The sequence below is a fragment of the Triticum aestivum genome, chromosome 7B (genome assembly GCF_018294505.1).
Source record: "Triticum aestivum cultivar Chinese Spring chromosome 7B, IWGSC CS RefSeq v2.1, whole genome shotgun sequence".
Classification (NCBI taxonomy): domain Eukaryota; kingdom Viridiplantae; phylum Streptophyta; class Magnoliopsida; order Poales; family Poaceae; genus Triticum; species Triticum aestivum.
This window is the reverse complement of record NC_057813.1, coordinates 79,752,015-79,773,357: the sequence shown is the minus strand read 5'-3', so window position 1 is coordinate 79,773,357 and position 21,343 is coordinate 79,752,015.

Genomic DNA, 21,343 nt, shown 5'->3' with positions numbered 1-21,343 from the left:
CACTCAGGCGGCCTCGGGGGCTCCCTTGTGCTGGGCAGCGCCCCAAGCTAACCTCACCTTCAGCCCCAAGGATCACCCCGTCGCCACGATGGGAGCAGGCGCGCTCCCTATGCTCTGCACCCCCACCGTTTTCCATGTGGCGATCACTAGGACCCTCATCGACGGCGGAGCCGTCATCAACGTGCTCTCTCCGGAGGCGTTCGGTCTGCTCCACGTGCCGCCCAGCCGACTCCGCCCCTCCAAGCCTTTCTTCGGGGTCGGCGGTGGCTCCGCTAGGCCCCTGGGGCAGATCGGCCTCCCTGTCACCTTCGGGACACGCGACAACTACCGCACCAAGCTCATCAACTTCGACATCACCAAGATTGACCTGTCGTACAATGCTATTCTGGGATACCCAGCCTTGGCTCGATTTATGGCCGCGACCCACCCCGCGTACAACCTCATGAAGATGCCTGGCAGCAACGGTGTCCTCAGATGGCGGGGGACACCAAAGGCGCGCTGTAGGCCCTCAACCTTGCCTTCAGGACAGCCGCGTCCGCGCTGCCCGGTGAGAAGAAGGGCCAAGAGGCCTCGGAAGCAGCGCCGACCAAGAAGAAGAAGGTGTTCTCCCAAGACCGAGCCGATACGAAGCAAGTGCCGGTCTGCGAGGATGGGACGGCCAGCGCCACATTCACCATAGGGGCTGGCCTCCCTCCGGATCAAGAGGAGGCGCTGATCAGCTTTCTGCGAGCCAACAAGGATGTGGTCGCCTGGGAACCCGAACACCTGGCAGGGGTCCCGATGGGGATAATCGAGCACCACCTGAGGGTATGCCCGAATGTGCGGCCAGTAAAGCAGAAGGATCGCTGCCAGTCCATTAAGAAACAAGCCTTGATCGTCCAGGAAACCCGTAAGCTACAAGCCGCAGGGGTCATCAGAGAGGTACGGTACCCAGAGTGGCTGGCGAACCCCATCATCGTCCCCAAGAAACAAGGGAAGGAGCGCATGTGTGTCGACTTCACCAACCTCAACATGGCATGCCCACAAGATCCCTTCCCGCTCCCTCGCATCGACTAGATCGTTGACTCTACCACCGAGTGCGACCTGCTGTGTTTCCTGGATGCCTTCTCTGGCTACCACCAGATAAAGATGGCCGTGGAGGATGTGGAGAAGACGGCGTTCCTCACTCCATGTGGAGTGTACTTCTACACGTGCATGCCTTTTGGACTGCGTAATGCCGGGGCAACCTTCCAGCGGCTGATGCATATCGCTCTAGGCTCGCAGCTTGGGAGGAACGCAGAGGCCTATGTTGACGATATAGTAGTGAAGTCTCGTGAGGCTAGGACTCTGATACAAGATTTGGAGGAGATGTTCGCCAGCCTGCGCATGGATCTTTGGCTTAACCCTGAGAAGTGTGTGTTCGGGGTCCCATCCGGCAAGCTGCTAGGCTTTTTGGTGTCACACAGAGGGATCGAGGCCAACCCGGAGAAGGTCACGGTGATAGAGGACATGAACCCCCCACAGACCCTGAAGGAGATGTAGAAGCTGGCGGGCTGTGTAACCTCACTTGTGTGTTTAATTTCCAAGCTGGGGGAGCGCGCCCTCCCGTTCTTAAAGCTGATGAAGAGGAAGGAGCCATTCGAGTGGACCCCAAAGGCAGACGCGTCCTTCCAGGACCTCAAGAGATATTTGACCAGCCCGGCAGTGATGGTGGCACCACACCCTCTCGAGCCCTTGGTGCTCTATCTGGCAGCAACCCCTCACTCAGCAAGCGCCACCCTGGTGGCACTAAGGAAAGAACGCCCGGTCAAGAAACCTCAGCAGGATGCCCAACCATCAAGCAAGGCATAGCACCCTCAGGACAATGTATCCGGGGCCTTGACCGACCCGGAAATCGACGTTCCTCCTAAGGCCACGAGGAACCCCGCAGCCATCAAAGCTCCCAAGGAGGGGCCTCATGAGGCCATGGAGGACCTGCACCGTCGTGAGGAACGAGACTCCACTAACGCCTCCCTCCTTGTCAAGCACCCTGTCTACTTCGTCAGCACAGTTCTGAGGGAGGCCCACGCAAGCTACCCCATGCCTCAAAAGCTCCTGCTTGCACTCCTGGTCACCTCCAGGAAACTGCGCCACTACTTCCAAGGCCACCCCATCAAAGTTGTTTCAGCGTACGCACTGGAGAGGGTGCTCCGGAGCCCGAACTTAGCCGGACGAGTTGATGAATGGAACATTGAGCTTCAGGCATTCAATCTCGAGTTCAGAACCACCAGGGTCATCAAGGGCACGACCCTCGTGGACTTCGTGGCCGAGTGAACCGACGCTCCCGACCACGGAGTAGGCGAGGACTGCTCCCTCCTGCCAGGGGACGAGGAGCCGTATGGATGGATCATGCACTTCGACTGGGCATTCACGCGACAATGCGCAGGAGCATGGGTCATCCTCATCTCACCCACCAATGACAAGCTCTGTTACGCAATGCAGCTCTGCTTCCAGTAGGGCAAAAAGGTCTCCAACAATATCACAGAATTCGAAGGCCTACTCGTCGGACTTAGGGCCGCGGCCGCACTGGGAGTAAAGCGCCTCACCATCAAGGGTGACTCTCAGCTTCTCGTCAACTTCTCCAACAAGGAATACACGCCTAAGGACGAGCACATGGAGGCGTACCTAGAGGAGGTGCGCAAGATGGAGAAGTGGTTCATGGGTGTGGAGCTGCAGCATGTGCCGCGCAGGACGAACATGGAAGTAGACGACATCGCCAAAAGAGCCTCTCACAGAATCCCTCAGGAGCCAGGGGTGTTTGAGGAGCGGCTCTTCAAGGCGTCTGCGACCCCCCATGTCACGGCTCTAGCACCACCTCTGGAGGACTTACCACGGGCATCGGAGATAGGCGCCCCAACCTATGGTCACCCCTCGGGAGCCCGCCAGCTGCTCACGCTCGAGCCTCAGGAGGGGTGCTGGACCAAAGAATTCAAGACATACTTACTTCAAGGGACCCTGCCAGAGAAGGAGGAGGACACCGAGCGCGTGGCATGTCAAGCCACCACGTACTACATCAAGGATGGTGAGTTATATCGCAGAAGGCCAAATGACGTTTCGTTGCGGTGCATCTCCAGGGAACAGCAGGGGCTCGAGCTGCTGGCAGACATACATGGTGGGGACTGCGGGTATCACTCCTCGTCGCGCACCCTAGTGGGCAAGGTGTTCTGCAGTGGCTTCTACTGGCCCACCGCGCTCAATGATGCTACAGAGCCGGTGCGCTCTTGTGAAGCATGCCTGTTTCACGCCAAGCAGATCCACCAGCCAGCGGAGGGCCTCCAGATGATCCCGCTCACGTGGCCGTTCACGGTCTGGGGGCTGGACATCTTGGGGCCGTTCCCTCGGGCGCCAGGGGGCTGCCGATACCTCTACGCCGCCATCGACAAGTTCACCAAGTGGGCGGAGGTAGAAGCCATGCGCACCATCCAGGCTGGATTGGCCGTCAAGTTCATCAAGGGAATCATGAGCCAGTTTGGGGTCCCCAATCACATCATCACTGACAACGGCTCGCAATTCACCGACAATCTTTTCAAAACGTACTGTTCTAACCTTGGAACGCAGATCTGCTACGCCTCAGTAGCGCACCCACGGAGCAATGGACAGGATGAGAGGGCCAATGCAGAAGTCCTGAGGGGCCTCAAGACCCGGACCTTCAAGAAGAAGCTCGAGGCCTATGGCAGGGGCTGGCTCAACGAGCTGCAATCCGTGCTGTGGTCCATCCGCACCACCGCGACCAAGCCAATAGGAGAAGCGCCATTCTTCCTCGTCTATGGAGCAGAAGCGATCCTCCCTCACGAGGTCAAGCATCGCTCCATGCGGGTCCTGGATTTCGATGAGACACAGTAGGACGCCACGCGGAGGATGGATCTCGTGCTGGGGGAGGAACGCCGCCGTCAAGCCTCGCTCCAAGCAGCAAGGTACCAGCAGGCGCTGTGGTGGTGCCACTGCCGCAACGTCCGCTCCAGGATGTTAGAGGTGGGCGATCTCGTCCGGAGGCCGGTGCTCTCTAGGGAAGGGTTGCACAAGCTCTCTCCCATGTGGGAGGGCCCGTTTAGGATTGCCCATGTCTCCAGGCCTGGCGCCGCACGCCTGGAGACACAGGACGGGGTCCCCATCCAGAATGCCTGGAACATCCAGCACCTCCGGAAGTTCTACCCTGAAGAAAGCCCCGGACTGTGAAGCAAGGCTCCGGCCTGTGAAGGTCTCCACTCGTGACACTCTCACGTAATAATGAGTGGGGCTGTACACGCCTCGGAGTCTCCTGAGAGCCGTCCTGGGGCCTCACGGGGGCTCCCTCCCACGTCCTAGTGGCAGCACTTAGCTCCACGCTGGTGAGAAGACTAGATTAGGTTCCGGACGCGACCTTTCATTTCCTTTCTGGAGTTACTTGCAGTTTCTTAGCAATCTTTCAATGGATTTGGTATTCTCGAACGTTGGTTCCTTGAAGCGGTCTCCTTCTCTTTAGTTGCTTTTGGTCTAAGGACGTGAGATAGGTGGCAGTCGCCCGCCACTTCTCCTCGCGCTCCTCGCGCGTGGGGATAGGTAGGTGTGTGCGCCCGAGGCTTGCCTTTGCGCGCACGCAGCACGCCGAACCCTGGTATTTCGGCTTCATCCTCGCGAGGAGCCCTCGATCAGATCCGCGGGCACCAGCACCCCTCATGTCCATGCCCCCGGGCAGCGCAACGCGGTGCATCAATACCGAGCTAATCTTTGACAGGGGGCTCACGTAAGAGGAAGTGAGCAACTCGACATTTTTTTATTTTTCTTCAAGAGCAGCCCTACAGTGGCTCCGCAGCAGTTCTCAAGGCCTCACAACCCTATGGCAGTGGCTCTGTTGAGTACCTGAAGCCAAGGCTCGTGAGGCAGCAAACTACTAGGTACTAAGCAAGCTAAGTCATCTTACCCTTGCCTACCCAGACCACAAACATTACGACACAACATTAAGACCGCAAACATAAGCATAAGGGCATAACTGCCGTTGTTCATTACACACCCCAACGGGGTACACCATCTTCTTTTTTCGAATTACAGGAGAAAGGAAAAGCTAAACAATGAGGGCTCGAAGGTGTGCGGGCCAAGCGCCAGCACCGCATCCTCAAGCAGCACCTCAAGGTGCTGGCTTGAGCCCAAGTTCGCCTACCCCCAACCTCATGCTGGGCTCCTCTCTAGCTTCACTGGGGCACCGCGGTGGGATGAACCACCGACGTCCTCGACACGAGCACGACGATGTGGAGGCCGGTCGTAGCCACCGCTGCTCGAGCTCTCATCCGAGGAAGAGCTGTCGTCGCGGGAGGAGGAGCGGGCGCCGCCGAGACCAAGCTCGCCATCGCCACCTTCGTCATCGTTTCCATCCTCTGGGCAGCATCCCACGCGGTGGCCGTCCTCCCTGAACACCCTCACGTAGAGGGTCGCCAGGCCATCGTACTTGAAGTGGAGGGTGCACCTCCCGCCCAGGCCACACGCGCGGACGAAGGTCTGCCAGATGCGAGTCAGGACCACGCTGCCGGAGGCGGTGACCACGGTAGCAACCCACGAAGCTCTGCTGCAGCACCCGTCAGCCTGCAGCCAGAGGCCATCAAGCCCTGAAGAAGGAAGCTCGCCTGAGAAGAAGCGTGGGAGCCGGAGCGAGGCGCCGGCCGGGCTCCCTGATCACACCACGAACTCGGGGAGCACGTCCAGCGAGGAGAAGCGCGGCTGAGGCAGGCACACGATCACAGTGCGCCTTCCTTCGTCATGGGGGCTGCACGGAAGCTGGTAACCCCCTCCGCGAGAAGAGGTGCCGCCGCGGGCGCCATGAGCAAAGCCGCCTACGGGGGTGCGCGCCCGCACCCCCTGGATGTCGCTGGAAGGACCGTGGGGTGCATGCGTGGACGGCCTCGGCCCCTCTTGGGAGGGGGAGAGGCTGGCCGCTCCTTGGAGGCATTCCCCTTCTCGGTGGTCGAAAACCTCTTCGGCGATGCCATGGGAGCAAGATGGAGAAAATAAAAGCAGACGAGAGCAAGATGAAAGAGAGACGGGAAGGAGCTCCGCCCGCTCGCACATTTATAGCCAGGAGAAGGTAAATCGTGGGCCTCCCATGATCTCCAGTTATGATTATTCCCTCTGCATGCAGCATACAGTTGTCAAGTCGAGCAGTTGCCGAGGCAGCGTGGGGAAGCGTCGCCCATGTCCCATCAATCACCACGTGTCATCAAGGCCGCAGGCGGTTAGGGCCTGCGGCGCTCCGCACTTGCCCTTTGGCTTCGCCTGGAAGCCAAGGCTGAGCGTGCCTTGGGCCCGGGGGCTACTGCCGGCGTCCTAGATATGGGGGTATCCAACCCTGCCTGCCTGCGGCCCACTGCGTGGCTCCATCGATGGCCTGGTACGGCCCAGCTTCAACACCAACACCGCAAGACCCTCGCGAGGAGGATAATTCCAAGACCCCCGAAGGAGTCGGCCTCCTCAGGAGGTATCCTGAGGGGCAGAGAGTTCTATGCAAATACCTCATGAGGCTCGGCTGACGTGAGCCATGAAGACCAAGGCCAGGCGGGCGCGAGGCGGGCGCAGAGCACAGGTTTCCTCTTCGGTGCAAAGGAGGCAAGCCACAGGCGCGGAGTCCCGAGGAATCAGCCAAAGGTTTCCATTCCGATGCAACAAGACCAAGACCTCCAGGACGGCAGGACGAAGTTCATCGATGAGCCCACCGCAGCGTCACAACCACAGGCTTTTCGCAGGCGTAGACTACTTTTGTCAGGATAGACTGTACTACTTGTCCCCTTTCAAATCTGGCTGTTGTAGGATCCCTTCCCGCTCTTATTTGGGAAGAGGACCGAGGCCACTATAAATAGGACTAGCCACCACCATAGAGAGGGGGATCAAGACAAGTAGAGCTAGCATATACCACACCAGCTCAAGAACACCTCTCCTCCCGAGGCTTGTTCATCCACTGTACTTGTTCATCCGCAGCCTACAAGGCAATCCACCACTCCACACTGGATTAGGGTATTACACCACAACGGTGGCCCGAACTAGTATAAACCTCTGTGTCTTTGTGTCTCTTTGAGCTCGACACGCTAGGACTAAGAGGATCACGAGTAGGCAGGCTGGGCAGGTTGAGATCTCCGCACGCACCCCAGAGTTCGAACCTCTCAAGGGTTGCCGGATCCCGAAATCCGACACAGTTACCTGAAGATGACAACTAATTAACCAAACAGTTAATAAGTGAGCACCACACTACACGACATATAGAACATATACACAGGAGCAATAGATTGCATAGTAAAATTAAGATAGCACAATTCACTAGAATTTGTTAAGGAAAGGTAGGAGCAGCACACGCAATGGGTAAACCGAGCATCCTTAACTGGCGTAGCTAGCAAATGTGAAGGTGCTCCTCCAAGATCTGGGGGTCGGTACGAATGGTAGCCATCATGACCTCATCCGCGCGTGCGGCCACGATTTGCTTCTCCACTTCCAAATGCTCCTTGAGATCCTGGCTATACTGCGTGCACCATGGCTTAGGACGGCTCTTATTTGCTGGAGGGGTCGGTGATTTGGGTGGAAGGTGTCGCGCTCGCGCAGCGGTCGGGGCATGTGGGATGTGGAAGGAGGAGGAGGACGGGGTTCGGGTGTGGATTACCTGGCTGGATAGGTGAGGCTGAGCAGCGTGAAGGAGGGTCGCCGGTGAGGAGGCAGCGCTGGAAGCAAGGGTGAAGGTTTCAACTTGGAAAGGAAGGCGGAAACAAGGGAAATGTGGCTTTTGGTAAGGGGGAGGGGCGGGGAAGTAGATATTTCCGTGGAAGCCGAAAATTTGGAATCGCTTCAGTGAAAAAATGGCGCGCAAAGTGTCATCAGACATGGTCCCTTATTCAGAACTGTGTAGGATATGTGAACATCACAAACGGTTGAGATAGTTTAACTCGTGTGCGATGAGTTTGAACGTCAAAAATTTTGGTTCCAATTTCCCTGGTTACAGTGCTCATCCACGTCATTGCATAATTTGGGTACACAAAGGAGACTACAGCACACCCACACTTCTTAATCGAGCAAGTTCAGCAATTAAATAGAGCTAGCTGGCCTAAACATTACTCTAACAAATTAAAGACCGGTGCTCTTAATTAAACAAAAAAAAGAGTACTACTACGGCCGGTGCTTGCCGATCTCCGCCTCCTCCTCCATGTCCAACTCGTGCCCGACGATCTCCTGGGGAAGGAGCGCCATAGCATCCATCGCACCATATTCGGCAAGAATCTCGCCATCCGCGTCTGCCATCTCTTTGGAAAAGGCCACCACGAGCTGGGCGTGGGCGGCCGCGATTTAGGCTTGGACGGGCTTCGTTGTCGCAAGGTATGCGGCGGAGGAATGGACGGCTGCTCGAACACTCTCGGTGATTGTCAACTCTTCGGCCGTGGGTTGTCGACCATTGTCGGAGAAGCTTCGTTCGATTTGTGCGGTGACCACCATGAGCTGGGCGTGGGCGGCCTCGACATGGTCGTGGGCGGCCTCCATCAAGGCTAAGGCCACCGCTGTGGAACGAACAGCTGTTGTGCCGCTCTAGCCAGCTGCTATGCCCGAGGCAGATGTTGCTGCCGCCACCTGAGAAGCAACAACGGCTGTTTGGGATGCCATGGCCGCCTGGTCACAGATTGCAGCCGTGCTCAAGCACCTTGTTAGCACGCGCATGGCGGCTGCGGCCGCGCTCTCGCCGGAGTGGGCCGCCGAAGTTGCCCTCACGACGCGGGTCCATGTCCCCATCTTTCACAGGCGACGATTGAATAGTGAAATGATATTTGGGGAGCGAGCTAGTGTGCTTGACACGCCGGCTGTGGACTGTAGCCGACGCACCTTCTCGCGTAAGCCATAGGCATACTATACACCGCGGTGCTCCAGGATATCTTGTACTACATCTCACACGGTTGGTGATAATAAACTGTGTGGGATCAACTTGATATTTAATTTTATTTGAATTACAGAATGGGGTCATAGCGGCAATGGACGGTGTTTGAATTGCTAGACCTTTTATCTGCAGTGAACATGCAACTATATGTGTGTCGTAAAAAAATTGGAATTGTTCAGGGTTCCTTTGTACATTTTTATACGGTAAATTGGTTTTTTAGGCATTTCAGGTGCACAATTCAAAACTAAACCACAGGCTCGAGTCCATAAAAATGGGTTGCAAAATCAAATGTTTGTCCTTGGTTGCAAGCTTAGGTCACATGCAAGAAATGAGAATGAATGTCAAACACCTTGAATCTGTCGCTCAGCTACTAACATTGAGATACATGCTCTTAACATTCTAGTAAATCAAAAACTTGTCTAAAATTCATGAAATTTGACATGATATCATGGAACGGCAGCGACATGCCGTGGTAAAAATATTGTCCCATTTGGGGCAGGTGTGGGGTATAAGCTTCTCGCAAACCAGAGCATCTCTCACAACAAGCCTGATGCTTTCAGTAGGGTACGTGCCACCTTGGGGGACGAAACGATATATGTTGCCTCTTCTTACTTTCAAAATGTCTCTCGTGTCAACATAGAACAACACGAGTGTTGTGTCAATTTTTGGATTTTTCGGGGTTCATTTTGACATTTTTCATGCATTAATTGCGTTTTCAATGCATTTATGAGCACAATTCAAATTTGAACTACATGCACATGCTCTAATGCATATAAATTGGTTCAGAATTCAAATCTATGTCCTTGGTTGCATGCTTAGGTCCCATGCAAGAAATGGGAATGAATGTCAAGCACCCTGCCACCATCACTCCGCCGCAAACATTGAGATTCTTGGTTTTTAAATTCTAGTAAATCCAAAACTTGTCTAAAATTCATGAAACTTGGCATCCTATCATGGAGCAGCATCAACATTTCGTGGTAAAAATATTGTCCCATTTGGGGCAGGTTTGGGGATATGCTTCTCATAAACCAAAGGCTCTCACAACAAGCCTATTGGTTTCGGTAGGGTACGTCCCACCTTTGGGGACGAAACGATATTCGTTGCCTCTTATTGCTTTAAAAAAAATTCTAGTGTCAACATAGAACAAAATGTCGTGTCAATTTTTGGGATTTTTTGGGGTTCGTTTGGACATTTTTATGCATTAATTGCATTTTCAATATATTTATGAGCACAATTCAAATTTGAACTACATGCACATATTATAATGCATATAAATTGGTTGAAAATTCAAATTTGTGTCCTTGGTTGCGTGCTTAGGTCCCATGCAAGAAATGGGAATGAATGTCAAACGCCCTGCCACCGTCACTCGGCCGCAAACATTGAGATTCCTAGTTTTTAAATTCTAGTAAATCCAAAACTCGTCTGAAATTCATGAAACTTGGCATGCTATCATGGTGCCGTGGTAAAAATATTGTCCCATTTGGGGCAGGTTTGGGGATATGCTTCTCACAAACCAAAGGCTCTCACAACAAGCCTGATGCTTTCGGTAGGGCACGTCCCACCTTTGGGGACGAAACGATATCCGCTGCCTCTTATTGCTTTGAAATTTTTTCTAGTGTCAACATAGAACAACAGGAATGTCATGTCAATTTTTGGGATTTTTTGGGGTTCGTTTGGAAATTTTTATGCATCAATTGCGTTTTCAATGCATTCATGAGCACAATTCAGATTTGAACTACATGCACATGCTCTAATGCATATAAATTGGTTGAAATTTCAAATATGTGTCCTTGGTTTCATGCTTAGGTCCCATGCAAGAAATGGGAATGAATGTCAAACACCCTGCCACCGTCACTCGGCCGCAAACATTGAGATTCCTGGTTTTGAAATTCTAATAAATCCAAAACTCGTCTGAAATTCATGCAACTTGGCATGCTATCATGGAGCGGCATCAACATGCCGTGGTAAAAACAATGTCCCATTTGGGGCAGGTTTGGGGATATGATTCTCACAAACCAAAGGTTCTCACAACAAGCCTGATGGTTTTGGTAGGGAACATCCCACCTTTGGGGGCGAAACGATATCCGCTGCCTCTTAGTGCTTTCAAAAAATTTCTAGTGTCAACGTAGAACAATAGGAGTGGTGTGTCGATTTTTGGGATTTTTCGGGGTTAGTTTGGACATTTTTATGCATTAATTGAGTTTTCGATGCATTTATGTGCATAATTTAAATTTAACTACATGCACATGCTCTAATGCATGTAAATTGGTTGAAAAATCAAATCTTTGTCCTTGGTTGCATGCTTAGGCCCCATGCAATAAATGGGAATGAATGTCAAACACCCTGCCACCGTCACTCGGCCACAAACATTGAGATTTCTGGTTTTTAAATTCTAATAAATCCAAAACTCGTCTGAAATTCATGAAACTTGGCATGCTATCATGGAGCTGCATCGGCATGCTGTGGTAATTTTTTTGTCCCATTTGGGGCAGGTTTTGGTATAAGCCTCTCACAAACCAAAGCTTCTCACAACAAGCTTGATGGTTTCGGTAGGAATGTCCCACCTTCGGGGACGAAATGATATCTGCTGCCTCTTATTGCTTTCAAAAAATTTCTAGTGTCAACATAGAACAACAGGAGTGTTGTATTAAATTTTGCATTTTTTCGGGGTTTGTTTGGACATTTTTATACATTAAGTGGGTTTTCTAGGCATTTTATGTGCATAATTCAAATTTGAACTACTTGCACATGCTCCAGTGCATATAAATTGGTTGAAAATCAAATGTTTGTCCTTGGGTGCATGCTTAAGTCCCATGCAAGAAATGGGAATGAATTTCAAACACCAGGGCACTGTTGATTGCTGGCAAAATGTTGAGATACTTTTTTTAAATTCTAGCAAATCCAAAACTCGTCTGAAATTCATGAAACTTGGCATGCTATTATGGAATGGCACCCGACATGCTGTGGTATTTTTCGTGTCCATTTTGAGAGAAGAAGCACTCAAATAATAACCAACAAAGGCATTTTCAAACAAATAGCTTCCACTCTAACCTCGCAAACCTTTGTATAATTAAAATCGTGCGCGTCATGTTAACCATTCACGTGACGCCATGTGTCTTTGTTATAATGGCTATAGGAGGTACCGTGCGGACAGCTGCTTGACTGAACAGGAGGCGTGCAAGCGCAGTCTGGTGTGCAGGCTGACCTGCAATGCATAGGCTTACTAGGAAGCGTGCAAGTTGTACGCTGCGCATGCTCACTGGGAATCGAGCCCTTTGACTTCCATGGCCGCCCGCCTTCCTCTCCATTAATGGTGCCCGAGCCGCTACTTAATACGGGTGGCCTTACTGTTCGTCTCCCATTCCCCTCCGTCCCACAGACCTCCACCAATGCCATGGCGCAGAAGGATCATCTGCCACTAGTCTTCAAGTTTGGTGAAGTCAACTCAAATCCAGAGGAGATAGAAAATAAGGAGGAATGGGGCCACATGGACATGGCCCAGAACGAGCTGGCCGTGGCTGTTGCTGCCCCCGCTCCAATCCCAACTCCCATCCCCGCGCCCGCGCAAGCGACCATTCCCGTAGCATTGACGGGATGGTCGCTGAGCACTATCACAGAGCTGGAAGCCGCGGGCGTCACCAAGGTCTCCGCGGACCCGTGCAAGCTCATGTACATGCCAGCGCCAGCGGCAGGGCATGTGCCTGTGCGTGTGCGCGCCCCTCCACCCACCGCGGTGCCGGTCCCCGTACGTTTTGCTGCACCCACCACGCCCGTGCCCATGCGCGTGCCCCCATCAGCGCCATGGGATGCCGCCGTCGACCGCTACCTCTCAGCTCCGCTAGCTGCCGTCCTCCCGCGCCCCGCCTGTCGATCACGTGACGACATGATGTTTGATTTACAAGTGGAGAACATTCTGAGCTGCCTTGAAGACTACAACAACGGCGTCCCGGAGGACGACAACAACAAGGACGGCGCGACACGCAGCCTCCACCAGCGCTGAAAATAGTTTTTTCTGGGGTTTAATATTGTTTCTCGATCGCAAATGTTTTAGTTAGAACACCCGTATGCAAATTGATAGCTTTGCTAGGAAGCAAGGGAAAATATGCCGAGCAGGATTTGTGTAGTTGTCGATCACAAATGTTTTAGATAGAACACCCATATGCAAAGCGAGAGCAGGATTTGTGCATCTCTTCAACGCAAATGGTTGTTTTGGATGACCCGTCTGCAACCACTTACAAATGGTTGTTGCCATTTGTCAAACTTGAAAGATTGACATTTGTTGATCTAGTAACATTGCCATTTGTCAACCTTGTAACACTGTGAATTGTCAAAATATGCAGCAAAAAATCACTAGCACTATATAATTTTTGCAACTAAAATCCAGTAATTAACCATAGATTTCATTCATAGATTAAGCAGTCGTGCTTAAATTATACAAACAGTTCAACTCGATAGCTGAAACGACCAAACTTTTCCCCAATTGTTGCCAACCACGTACTAAAATAACTAGTTCTACTTTATATACTAGCTAATTTTAAGTACGTTGTATAGTTCGACCACATCTATAGTCAGATGAACTGAACAAAATAGCCCCTAAATACTACTACTACTACTACTACTACTACTACTACTACTACTACTACTACTACTACTACTACTACTACTACTACTACTACTACTACTACTACTACTACTACTACTACTACTACTACTACTACTACTACTACTACTACTACTACTACTACTACGGAGGGGCTTTGTACTACTTCCGGCAGCCTCTCCTCTGTTGAGCACGCTCAGTAAGAGGCAGAGGAGGAGGAGCCTACCGACGAGCTGGCTGCTGCACCTTCAGCGACGCTCACCTCGAATGCCCTCTGCCGCTCCAGACAACCCCTCTCAAAGCGGTGGTTCTCCTTGTAGATCTCCTGATTCCTCGCCTCTGAGGCAGCATGTGCCGCGGCCACGGTGGCGGTAATGCTCTTTGCATGATCGACAAGGCGCTCCTCCTCCTCCCGCAGGAACTCGTTGTAGCGCACAAGGTTGCTGACGCACGTGCCGGCATCCACCTCCGCCTCCCGCCCTCGAGCGGTGGTGGCAGAGCGGGCGATGACCCTGGCGATCGACAGTGGGCTAGCAGCTAGGGTGGCCGATGATGGGGTGGCGGCCACGACCACCACCTCCCGCCTTCGAGTCGTGGTTGCGGAGCGGGTGATGGCCATGGTGGCCGTCAGTGGGGTGGTAGCCACGACGGCCACCTCCCGCCTTTGGGCCGCGGCGGTAGAGCGGGCGATGGACCTGGATTTTGACGGTGGTGTGGCGGCAACGGCGGCCGGCAACAGATGCCGACGGGCACCGGCGGCGGAGCGTGTGGTGGGTGTTCCGTGCAAACCCAACAGGGATGCCACGCACACTACACTACGCCGGGGACTACGCCGCTGCCATGGTGTAGCCTCCCAATTGGAGCTGTCATCTGATGACGGCGGAGTGGCTGAGCAATCACGATGGACCGGTGCCATTGGCGATTGTGGGTGAAGCATACGAGATAAGCTACAGGGAGGGAGGGGAAAATGCGACGCGGGACTCGCCGGCATGAGGGTTTTTATAGCAGGCCGATAAGCATTGGGATTTTGGGGGATTACACCCAGTCAGGCGGGAAACTTGCGCGGGAACCTGCGCGGTTGCGTGGGAACGGGCTCACTGATGATTCATTGGCACCACTGTTTGGCCAAAAGAACGCTCCCGCGCGCTGTGCCAGCTTGCGCTGTAAGCCGTCTGCGGCAGCAGGGTGACAAGACGTGCGAGAGGAGGACGAAAGGCCATGTACAAATGCGGTTAATAAAAAAATGTTTGCTATTGAATTACCTACTATACACTCGTCCTGGTTTATATGTACGATTTAACTAATAAAATATGAATGCATGTCACCAATGATTATATAGTTGGATTCGTATTTGAACATAGTTTCCAATTATACAATTTTTATAACATGCATTAACATTTTATTGGTTAAATTTGAGGGCAAAGTATGGCACATAATATAAAGGGGACTATAGGCCAAGATGGAGGTAGTAGCACACGACCGCTCTCTACACAGCGATGCAAGTGTCGGCCGGCTTGTAGGAGAGCATTTCCTGCGTGTTCAACTGCTCTATTCGTGTGGTTGCTTGCGGTTGAGGTGGCCACGGCGCGCTCTGCTCGCGTCCTTCTATGCATGCTCTGCCCTCTCGCGTCCCTCCACGTGCTCTGCCCTCGTCCCTCCACGTGCGCTGCCAGTGTTTGGGGCCGGCGCACGATCATGCATGTTCGTGTGGATGCGGTTGCGTCGGGCGCGGCTCCACAATGAAGTTACCCGATGCAAAAACTACCATGCGGACGCACCGAGAATCCAGGCCGCCCGGCCCCCATTTATTCATGCGGCCATTTACCTTCATCTCTCGCCTCACATGATACAACAATCACCTCCATGACGACACATATAGAAAGGACATCCAGCGGTTCCAATGGCGATCCCCGTGGCTCCAGTGGCGCTCCCAACGGCCGACAACGACAACGGAGGGCAGTTCACCACGCACCACATAGTTGACACCCATGTGAGGGGGAAGGCGCTCTCGGTCGTGTACACGAACGATCTGGTGTCGGTGGATAGCTCCATCCAAACTATGGAGCAGTTCCTTGTCGAGGACAAGTACCAAGTGGTCGGCTTCGACATCGAGTACACTATCGGTCGTGCGGGGCATAATCAAAAGGTTGTCGTCTCCCAGTTGTGCATGCGACATGATGTCCTCGTCTACCACTACCACCTGGCCACAAGGCCTTGCGAGCGTTTCTCCAGTTTTATCAACAGCTCCAACTACAAGTTCGCTACGGTGGACACCACCAACGATCTAAAAGCGCTCAAGGTTTCGGGCTTGAAATGCCCGAATCTTGTCAACATCCAGGACCACTACAAGGTCTAGGGCAGCACCAAGAACAAACTGAACTCCCTGGTTGACCTCGCCTCGGCCATCATCCATCCCTACTACATGAAGATGAAGGATGAGAGCAAGAAGGACAAGGACACCTGGCACAGTGTTTGGCATCAGAGACTGGATGAAGAACACATCAAGTATGCGACGAATAATGCATACACAAGCTACGAGATGTACAAGAGGATTGTTGACATGAGGAAGTGTCTTGTTGATGACTCAGCCGAGGGATCGAGCAACAGAGCAGTGGCGGGAGCGTCACAAGAAGTAGATGACCAGACGATCGTTTCTCCTACTTTAGAATGCATGCAATTGTTTATTGAGGTGTGTGCGAATGATCTATATAGTAGCTTATGTAATTGGATGTTTATTTCAGTTATATATATATATATACATGTTATTCTTCTGTAGACAGAGCAAATCACACTGCTTATTAGCAGCAATTGTCTGTGTTATTATTGGTCTTTGCACACATTTCTAATCACGGACCCGTTTGTCGCGTATCACACACATATTGTCCAGTTGAACCATTTTCATTGTGTTGCGCAATAAAGGCTGCAAAGAGGGATCTACAGCAGCAAGGACCAGCTTCCCTACTGATAGCTCATCTAACAGAACGCCCAAGTTAAGTGTGCTGAGGCTGGAGTAGTCATGTGATGGGTGACCGGATGGGAAGTGGACTCAATATTAACTAGTTGGATGGGGAACTGCAAAGGTTTATTATACACCTTTGTATTATAAACCTTTGTACTGACCCATCCAATCTAGTTAATATCAAGGTCTTTGTTTTGTAATTTTTGACATTTTTTGTTTTCTGAACACATGTTGATTGGCTTGAAGAAGGTCTATCTCGTTTCTTTTTGATAATTGTTTATACACAAGCAACTAGTTTGCATTTTTCAAAGTTTTTTGTACAAACAGAATCGCACACGAACTTACTACAGTAACTGTCTATGTTATAATTTCTCATTGCAAATAGTTCATCTTAGTGGGTTGTTTGCTGCGTATCACACACATCTGGTTTACACGAATCGTTTGTGTTCTTTTGGCTGATCGCAAATGCCGCATATCACACACATCTTGTTAAGATGAACCATTTCCGCTCCCTTGCCTAATCGAAAACAGTTTGTCCGAGTGAACCATATGCCGTATATCACACACACCTTGATCTGGCTGTCCGTTTCTATTGCATTCCCTAATATCACACAGTTCACCGGAGGGAACTGTATGCCATATATCGCACACACATTGATATGGCTACCCATTTCTGTTGTTCTTCCTCATCGCAAACAGTTCTGCTGGATCAACTGTATGGCCTACATCGCACACACAACTAAAATCGAACCGTGTTTGATGCATCGGTCATCGCAAATGTTTTTGACAATTTTGACGGTTCTCTGACACCACCGTTTGCGATTATTGCATCGCACACAGTTTCTCGAAGGGTCTCTCATTGTAGTGTTGCGTTAGCAGCATCCTGTAGTAGTGTAGTAGTCTCCGTCGGTGTAATAGTAGTCATCAATGGTTTCAGCTGGCTCTTGGGCTCCGTCATCTGATCATGGCAATCGAGTAAAGGGGGAAAAAGTAGCAAAGCAACTGTGAGTACTCATACAAATTACTTGCAAGACTTACCTCAGACCTTTGCTAAGTATATATCGGTATCAATGGGAAGGGGCTGTATCTGTGGATTATATTGCAGAAATGCCAAAATAGAAGGGAATGCCTAGCCTAACAAATACTAGCATCTTGCAACGTCTTTCAGCAACAGACGAGAGTAGAGTAACATAACATATAGTAACAAGTACATATTAGCCATGCCCAGAGATCCTTCCTCGACTCCCTACGAGAAAGCGATCCCAGAGCTATCATATCCATTTTAGTGTCACAAGTATCTTATTCTAGTTGTAGTAGATCAGGATACAACTCTGAAAGTCCGTTACCTTGGAAATGGCTATTCGAATAGATCACTTCCCTGTAGGGTGCTACCTCTTGAGCTTGCGTTGGTTTTTCCCTTGAAGAGGAAAGGGTGATGCAGCAAAGTAGATTAAGTATTTCCCTTAGTTTGAGAACCAAGGTATCAATCCAGTTGGAGATAACACACAAGTCACTGAATACCTGCACAAACTATCAAACAAACTTGCACCCAACGCGATAAAGGGGTTGTCAATCCCTTCACGGTTACATGAAAAAGTGAGATCTGATATGGATAGATAGATGATAAAGTAAATATTTTTGGTATTTTTGGTTTATAGATTAGAAAGTAAAAGGTTGCAAAATAGTAGATCGGAAACTAATATGATGGAAAAGAGAACTTGTACGATGGATAAGAGACCTGGGGGCCATAGGTTTCACTAGTGGCTTCTCTCAAGATAGCAAATAATATGGTGGGTGAACAAACTACTACCGAGCAATTGATAGAAGAGCGCATAATTATGACGATATCTAAGGCAATGATCATGAACATAGGCATCACATCCGTGTCAAGTAGACTGAAACGATTCTAAATCTACTACTATTACTCCACACATCGACCGCTATCCAGCATGCATCTAGAGTATTAAGTTCATAAACAATGGAGTAACGCATTAAGTAAGATGACATGATGTAGAGGAATTAACTCAAACAATATGATGAAAAATACCATATTTGTATCCTCGATGGCAACAATACAATACATGGCTTGCTGCCCCACTGTCACTAGGAAAGGACACCGCAAGATTGAACCCAAAGCTAAGCACTTCTTCCATTGCAAGAAAAACCTAGCTAGTAGGCCAAACTAAATTGATAATTCGAAGAGACTTGCAAAGATATCAAATCATGCATATAAGAATTCAAATAAGATTCAAATAACATTCGTAGGTAATCTGATCATAAATCCACAATTCATCAGATCTCGGCAAACACACCGCAAAAGAGTATTACATTGAATAGAACTCCAAGAACATCAAGGAGAACATGGTATTGAGTATCAAAGAGAGAGAAGAAGCCATCTAGCTACTAGCTATGGACCCATAGGTCTGTGGTAAACTACTCACACTTCATTGGAAGGGCAATGGTGTTGATGTAGAAGCCCTCCTTGATTGAATCCCCCTCCGACAGGGCCGGAAAAGGTCCCTAGATGGGATCTCACGGGTACAGAAGGTTGTGGTGGTGGAAAAGTGTTTTCGTGGCTCCCCCCGATGGTTTTGGGGTATAAGAGTATATATAGGCGAAAGAATTAGGTCAGGAGACCCATAAGGGGCCCACAAGGAAGGGGGCGTGCCCTCCACCCTTGTGGCCACCTTGTGGATCCTCCGACTTCATGTTCAAGTCTCCTAGTTTGCTTCTAGTCCAAGAAAGACCATCGCAAAAGTTTTATTCTATTCGGACTCTGTTTGGTATTCCTTTTCTGCGAAACTCTAAAATAGGCAAAAAAACAGAAATTGGCACCGGGCTCTAGGTTAATAGGTTAGTCCCAAAAATAATATAAAATAGCATATTAATGCATATAAAACATCCAAAACAGATAAAATAATAGCATGGAAAAATCAAAAATTATAGATACGTTGGAGATGTATCACAGGGGTGCACCAACTTACCCAACACGCTCGATTAACTTCGGTCAATTGCACTTTTTGGGTCATGCGCGGCCTTGGCTGATGGACATGTCGTAGTCTGACCTAGGCTCAGCAGAGAGGTCAGCATGCTGGTTTACATCCTAACACTACAAAAAAAACACTTTTGAGATGATACGTGTTTGTCACAGTAGGTCACATTTTCTATCAGGCATGTACATCCATGAAGATTTTATGATACGATCAAGATAGTCATACCTGTGCTGCCATAGAAGTGTTCCATGATAGTACCAAAATTATCATCACGGAAGTGTCCACTTCCATGACGATAAATCGCGTGTCATAGAAGTGTTTTCGTCAAGGGTAACCAACACGTGGCATCCACCATAACGAGTCGCCGTTAAGCTATCGGGTTCCAGTTTGGATCCGATAACCCTTTAACAGCCCTGACCAACGGGGATTTTCCACGTGTAAAATTCTCATTCTCCCGAGTATCCACATGTCAGCTCAGTGATAGGACAGATGTCATCCTGCGAATGGACGAGATGCGCCTATGATATGTCGACACATGGCTTGGCACAATAGTGGCCCATTGATGTTAAAAGGCTGTCACATTTGACTTGGTCGAAAGGAAGCGACCGGGCCCACAGAAAGCCTGTTAATGGCATGTTCGCATATAGCCCATTACAGCCCACAAATTCACGACCCGTTATAGCCTATCCGAATTAGGCCCAATAGCATCATATGGGCCGTCCAATAAGATTCCAGCCCGTTGTAACTTCTGGCCCATGTATGGCCCATGACGTCTTTCGACCCATATGAGGCCCTTTGTAACTCTTGGCCCATAAACTGCCCATGGTGAAACTGGCCCAAAATTAACAGTATATCGCCTTATAACCATTAAGGACCCATTATTCCATTGGGCCGTTTCCAGCCAGTGTTATCTTTGGGCCTTCTAAGGGCCCATTTATTATTGGGCTAATTTCCGGTATTCGATTACTTACGGTCCGTGTCGGAGTAAATGACCATGGGTAGCCTAACCGGCTCCCTTTGGCCCTTAGAAAAAACAACGGGCCGACCGAGCCTTGAAGCACCCAAGACGCGGGGCCGCCTTCCTCCGGCCGGCTATCTCACAAACCACCTACCGGAAGGCGGCCCGGCCCTAAACTCTCTTGGGGGATGCCACCATAGGGACGACTCCAAGAGGCCGGCCCAAGAGAACCGATTCCAAGAAGCCGGCCCAAGAGAAACGACTCCAAGAGGCCAGCACTAGGAAGGCGGCCAGGGGCCGTGCCCTAAAAGTCTCCACCCCCCATAACGATGATTGGACGGGGCGTGGCAACAGTGGACCCTGCCACCCCCGAATCCCGGAGCACGCATGGCTACAGTATGCCGTACGGGGCAACCATCACCCGTCCGGCGTGGCACTGTTGCCATGCTGATCATGACGCCATCCACGACGGGCTGCCAGTATGTCCCGTAGGCGGCGGGCCCCTTCTGTCAGAGAGATGCCTGAAGGTGGCCTAGCCTCCCCCAGCCGGCCTGAGGCATGGCCGGCTTCCTATAGCCGGTTGCTCCCCTCCTCGGGGCACGCGCACCATTAAGGAGACAAGACGAGGTAAGGCTACAGTGAGAGTCCGCAAGGCGGCGACACTGTAGCCATGCTTACCTCAACGAAGCCCTCTTCATCAGAGGCGAGGCAACAGTAACCAGCCCTCGACAAGACCCCCAAGCGGTGGGGCCGGCCTGTCAACCAATGAGTCGGCCACCGGCAGGACCCACCAATCGGCAGGCCCCAGCAGTCAGCAGAGAAGCCGGCGGTCATAGACATTGACGGCTAGGGCCCACGCCCAGCCGGATTACCATTGTACCCCCGGGGGTACGCCTATATAAACCCCCCGGGACACCCATGCAAAGGGTTGATCTCATAGAGT